The 6,367-nt window shown below is 42.1% G+C and overlaps 1 protein-coding gene across 2 annotated transcripts in view; it reads right to left on the reverse strand.

Annotated features, from left to right (window-relative positions):
* sox6 (SRY-box transcription factor 6) overlaps positions 1 to 5,673 on the reverse strand; it is a 150,989-nt gene extending 145,316 nt beyond the window's left edge. For both annotated transcript variants that reach the window (XM_015953106.3, XM_054732038.2), the window contains exon 1: positions 5,459 to 5,673. The gene's annotated coding sequence lies outside the window, so the exon portion shown is untranslated. The remainder of the gene's footprint in view (positions 1 to 5,458) is intronic.
* Between the last annotated feature and the right edge of the window lie 694 nt (positions 5,674 to 6,367).

Here is a 6,367-nt window from a genome sequence, read left to right on the forward strand (position 1 = left end):
TAAAGCGTGGTCCTGTTGAAGCCTGTAAAGAAATGTGGTGAAATCAACAAGTGTCCTTTTTTCATACATTTAGTTGCTCATCGTCGGGTCGTTGTATCGTAGAGATGTAAACAAATAAGGCGTGTTTTTTCTGTTCATGGTGTTGCTCACTCATCAACGGATTGGGTTTTGGGGGAATCTTCTCACATGATATAAATAAATCTTTGTTACAGCTGCTCACGTTGGCTTGAGTTGCTTCCTCCTGGTTTGCTCTTGGGAAGGCCTGATTCACTCACAATGGGTGAAGGGTGGGGTGGGGTGGGGGTGGGGGTACAAGGAAAAGGCTTGTTGTGCAGCTTTTGTATGTGAGCAGCGCAAAAGCCCACATTACACTAATCTCTTTTCCCTTCTCCACTTGCGAGACTCAGTCTCATGTCTTTAGAGGCTCTTCGATTCAAGCAGAACCAAAGTCACTCAGGGCTAAAGATCACGACTTCTTCTTCGATATTATCATTTCTATTCTAGTTTATTTTACTGGCGATTCTAAACATGTTCAATTCAGAAACAGCATACGTGAAAGCAGTGAGAACTGTTACGATAAATAAAAGAAAGAGAATGGATACAAGACTGTAAAAAACATGCAGATCAGGCGTTTTCCTCATTTTGCCCTTTTAAAAAATTGCATCACGTGCTGCACTCGAATATCTGCAGAGAACATCACGAGTGTTTGCTTAAAATTCAGTTTCAACCACCTGCACTCTTTTCACACAAGCTGACAGTTCTCAGCCTTGGTCTTTATGCTGTACAAGTGTGTGTGTGTGTGTGTGTGTGTGTGTGTGTGTGTGTGTGTGTGTGTGTGTGTGTGTGTGTGTGTGTGTGTGTGTGTGTGTGTGTGTGTGTGTGTGTGTGTGTGTGTGTGTGTGTGTGTGTGTGTGTGTGTGTGTGTGTGTGTGTGTGTGTGTGTGTGTGTGTGTGCTGGGACTCCAAAATCCACCACATTTTAATTACTGCCCGGCTGCACTGGGGTGCCTCTTTGATATGGAGATGCAGGCAACCATCTTCACACAGCCACTGTACAAATCTTCATTTGATTCATAAAAAACAATGAGGCTCACTAATTCCTCCACCTTACAGTTCCAGACCTGTGTGTGTGTGTGTGTGCGTGCGTGTGCGTCAGCGACATGCAGCCACCAACACCCCCACCAATTAACTCCACATATTAATGTGTAAGTTAATAAATAAATAAATGAAACAACTGGCTACTTACTGTTGCATTTTGAAGTCAAAGTTAATTATGCACAGCTATGCTATGGACCAACAGAAAACGTCCAATTATTTTGAGAAAAACAAATTCAGGGGAGAGTGAACGATATAGATCAACATGGGCCACTTAGGTTACTTGTATGATAATGCAGACCCTGTGATCATTCACATATTTAGGTTTTTTTTTTCATCTGTAATCCTTTAATGTAAGCAATACTTTTCACTTACAGCAACCAGAGGGACATGAGGATCTAATAGAGCGGAGGGTAGCACTGCTGCCCTCGTTGATGACACACATACGGTATAGGTGCCGTTTCTGATTTTCTTTAAGAATCAAGCTCAGTCTTTTCTGCATTTAAGGAGGAAAAACATATTGGTAAAGCTTTGATTGTAGCAAATTTACTGCTGAAGTTAAGCAAATCCTGTAGTTTAAGATGCTTAAGAAAGCAGCCAGAGTGTTCCTCTTTTCCTTCAATCTGCTTAATTCCATATTTCCAGACTTCTTCACACATAATATGTCCTTCAATCCCCAAATTACCCTTGTTTTTCAATATTTTTTGACTTTGAAAAGAAAAAGTTGACTTTTAAAGGCTGCGATTCTTTCAGAGGCTTTGATTATCAACATGAAATTGTTAGAAACTTCTTGTTAAAGAGACAAACTTCACCTGCCATCCCTCACCCCCTCTCAAATACAGACACACGGTGGCATCTCCCATTAGTTTTGATCATTGTTGGAAATTTTCTACAGCAAATTAGGTAACACTTAGAAAGACAGCTGTCACAACATGTGCTGCCACATTTATTATCTCCTGCAGTCCTCCAACCTTCTGCTGCCTTTACCAGGCCTGCTGTTGTTTACTTCCTCTCGTGTTGTTTATCGCCACCTCACCACCACAAAGAAACCATCTCTGGTACCTGTGCACCCCCACGCCCCCTCACTCAACCACTCCCTTCCATTCTCTAACACTGCCTCACTCCCTCATCCTCATCCTCGCAGTCTGGTCACAGAGCAAAGTGTCATCTTTAGCCAAAACAGAAACGCACAGTTTAATATCTGTACTGGTGGTGTAAACGGTGTGTGTGTGTGTGTGTGTGTGTGTGTGTGTGTGTGTGTGTGTGTGTGTGTGTGTGTGTGTGTGTGTGTGTGTGTGTGTGTGTGTGTGTGTGTGTGTGTGTGTGTGTGTGTGTGTGTGTTTTCAGAGGAGGGAGACGGTTTATTGGATTTTGATGTTTCAAAATCAGCAGCCGTGTTTCTCTGAGTCAAAAGCAGAAACACACTTGCAAAATATCTGGGGGATGGAAAGAAAAACTCATTTGCGCACATTTGCCAGAGCATAAAGAGGCTCTCTTTCACTCCCTCACACACACACACACACACACACACACACACACACACACACACACACACACACACACACACACACACACTTACTAAAATAGAAACTGTTACGTGCATAAATCACCGGTGAAGTCTGATTATTTATAGGATTACTCTTCCTGTTCAATTCATCAGTGGATTTTAGCATTTAAATTAATAAAATCTGCAAATTGTGATTTTACTAGTTTTATGTCAAAATACACACCGTGCAAAAGGCCATGAAACAAAACCTACACACACCAGCAGGTTCATTTGCATCGCGGCTTACTCATAAACTACTGACTTAAAAAAACATGCTGTTTGATTGCAACTAAAAAAAGAACTTATTGTACTTTTATAGATTTGCTAAAATTAGAGTAAAAACTAGCAAATCTAATAAATAAAAAGCTAAATTCAAAAGGATTGTAAGACAGGAACAAATGGGTAGCTTTCCTTCTCAGTCTCTTCTGTTTTATTCTAACACTAGAATAAAAGCTTTCAAACGTTGAGGTCAGTTAAATATGTAAATCACTGAAACCTATTCAGGTAGACTCATCACTTGTGATGGAATGGATTATTAACAATAGAATAAAGAAACTCACTATAGGCTGTGTTTTACCCTAGGATGTGTTTAAACATGTGAGACAGGTGTTTTTCCACCTTAATTCCAAAATAAAAGTCCAAAAAGGCAATGTCTATGATGAGTCCAGGTAGGGAATGTTTTCTTGCAGTCTTCCAAAAAATAAAAATAAATAAAACCTCCAGCTACTCCGAGATCCGCGGATTAGATCCCTAAAATAGAAACAGTCACGTGATGAATACGGTTTTATTTCCGTGTAATTTGTATTGAAAGGTAGCAACAAATTGCCAGTTTATTTAAAGCTTATATCGGATATAATTAAAGTGAATGATCGTGGGTTCTAATGATAAAACTGTTAGAAGAATATAAATTAATCAGGTTATTTTAAACACCCCATGATCACCGCGTAAAGCAGGAGGTGATTAAGTTTTTTTGTGCTGAATAAATAAAATAGTGATAAATGGTGAATGAAGTCGAGTTGGATTGGCATCAAAGAGCTGAAGCCGCTTTGCACTTTTCCTCCTCTGGCTGTTGTCTTGCAGAGCGACACGCTGAGCTGCTCCAGCCGTCATAGACAAACTCTTGTGGAGACAGAGCCGAGTGTCCCTGTATAGCAGTCAGGACAATGTGCTGAATGGACAGTCTAATTATAAACGAGCCACTTGGACGCGCCAGAACCGCTTTACCTTATGAGGAGACCTGCGCTCCAGGAGGAAAGGAAAACTTGCAAAACTCCTCTTTCATAAAAGAAAGAATGAGAATCTGACGGTTTTTTTCTGCGTGTTTGACACGATTAAAGAGTTAAAGTAGAGAAACATAAGAGTTAATTATTAATTAGCCACGGGTGGGGGTGGGGGGGTGGGGGGGGGGCAACACACCTGCTTAAAGGTGTTTAATTTCCCAAAACTTCACATCGGATTTTATATTTTCAAGAAGTTAAATAAAAACTCCTGCTGCACATTTAAAGGAACACTTATAAAGAAGAGATTCTAATTTAAGTATACGCATTTAGATTATAGCTTCACTACGCAGTTGTTTTATTTTCATAATCGTTTATTGGTTGCTCTTCTATTGAAAAAGTAATATTTGTATTTTCTAATAGACAAACAATAGATTTATGCTTTATTTGTCTTTGCAGAAATATCATTTATGGCCTAAAAACTCCCAAGAGAAAATATTATCCTCTGCCACTGCTGGAAATGAATAATATCTGGTCGCATTATAGAAGCAGGAAAAAAAAATCTAACAATTCGTATTTTTCACATGAGAACTTCTCTTCTAAACCCGCAGCGCCGAGCTTTAGGGCTTCCTGAACTTTAAACAGAAAACTGTCTGTTTCAAGCAAACCACATCTCCCTTAAATGCCTGGCGATTGCTGAATTTAATTTATGGCTTATGCATTCTTGAGAGGTCAATTCCCCCGACCCCTGTGAAAAGTTGAAGGAGCGCAAATTCCCAAGCTGCGCGGCTGGAAGAAACTCCGAATTTCAGTCCTGAAATGTAACAAATAACACACACATGCTCACTCACGCACGCACGCACCTACGCGCGCACACACAGCACGCAGATCTGCGGGAAATAATCAGAGTGTGTTTAAGGTGGAAAGAGGCTGCATGGAGCGAGAGCTTCAAATAGACTTGTCCGCATCATGAGCGCAGACAGCAAACCTATAGGCGCAGGTCACTGTCAAAGACTGGTACCGCGCTGTGGACACAAGTGAAACTGCCACCAGCGGGGAAAAGTTACGGGACATGACGTTACACCTTTGTAAACACCTAAATGTGCTAAATATTTTCAAGAATCAAATATTGATGTGGTGGACGGAAGCGCTCCGGTGTGATTTTACGCACCAGTTTGTGAACTCCGTCCGAGCGCGCGGACCTCACGCAGCTCACACATAACAGGGAGAGAAGACGTGGTGTGGATCCTCTTGAGACGTTTTTGGAGTTTTCTCCGAGTTAAGTTAATCAAAAGTTAAATATTTGACGGACTCACTGGGTTTTGTGAGAACCGGCGCGCCTCCGAACCCACTGTCCCCGTCCTTGTCTCGCGATTTGTTTTGGTAAAAGACGCGGAGACAGGTTTGGCGCTCCACGGATACAAGACGTACCAGCTCTCGTTTTAGTTTGCAGTTGTTTGTACTATTTTTACTAATATAATTACCAGTCTGTTTAAACGCACAGCGCGGGACGCTTCACTGTGACAGCTCGCTCCAGTTTTCGGAAGCCTGCGCTGAAACACGAGGTGGAGAAAAATATCAAAACAAACGGGAGATTTACCTTGAAGATGTGAGCCGTGGAGAGGAGAGCCGCGCGTCCTTCCTGGTGCGCAAAAAAAGAAGAAAACACGACTAAAAAGCTCTCAGCTAGACTTTGGGGAAACTTTTAAAAAAAGGAGGGGGGAAAGATCACTGAGCTATCTGTTGAGCGAAAACTTGACTCTGCTCGGCCATACAGGGACTGGGATCCCGTACGCACGCTCTCTGAAGTTCAGTTGTCCAAAACTACAAGTACCTTTTGTTGTTCCGTCTATCTGCTCTTTATCTCCCTCCCTCGCGCGCTCAGACAGGAGAAGACTCGGGGCAGAGCTGCTGTCAATCTTGGCAATCAATGCGCGCAGCCATGTCGCAAGTATTCAAAGCATTTCCCGTCGTGCAACATCAGAAAGTGAGTGGCCAGGGCATTGATCTGAGGAAGGCAAAGAGGCAGGACTCCCCCCCTCCTCCTTCCCTCCCCTCCCTCCCTCCCTCCTCCTCCTCCTCCTCCCAGACACAAGAGATGCAAGAGAGAAACAGGAGAGAGGGAGGGAAGGACAGAGATGAAGAGATGTGGGATAAAAGATTGTTTCTGACCCTTTGTTAATGTCGTTAAATGAATAAATCCGTGAAAGGCGACTTTTTTCTCCTCTCCTCATCAAGAGATGACACGTTTCCCTTTGGGACGCGCGCTTTTTCAATGCTAGCCTCTTCAACGTGAGATAAGTATTTTAGAATCACATTATTTGTTGAAAAACCTCTTCTGGGTCAACTTCTGTAGCGAGAGAAGATGCGAGCAGAATGACGTCAGAGGGGAAAAAAGAGACCGGGTCGCAATAATTTGGAATAAAATCAAATTGAACTCTTGGAAGAAAACTATTATAGATTCCGAATTTATTTGTGAGTTTTTGAAATTCGAAAAGTTTTGACGTAA

The sequence above is a fragment of the Nothobranchius furzeri genome, chromosome 9, assembly GCF_043380555.1.
Source record: "Nothobranchius furzeri strain GRZ-AD chromosome 9, NfurGRZ-RIMD1, whole genome shotgun sequence".
Lineage (NCBI taxonomy): Eukaryota > Metazoa > Chordata > Actinopteri > Cyprinodontiformes > Nothobranchiidae > Nothobranchius > Nothobranchius furzeri.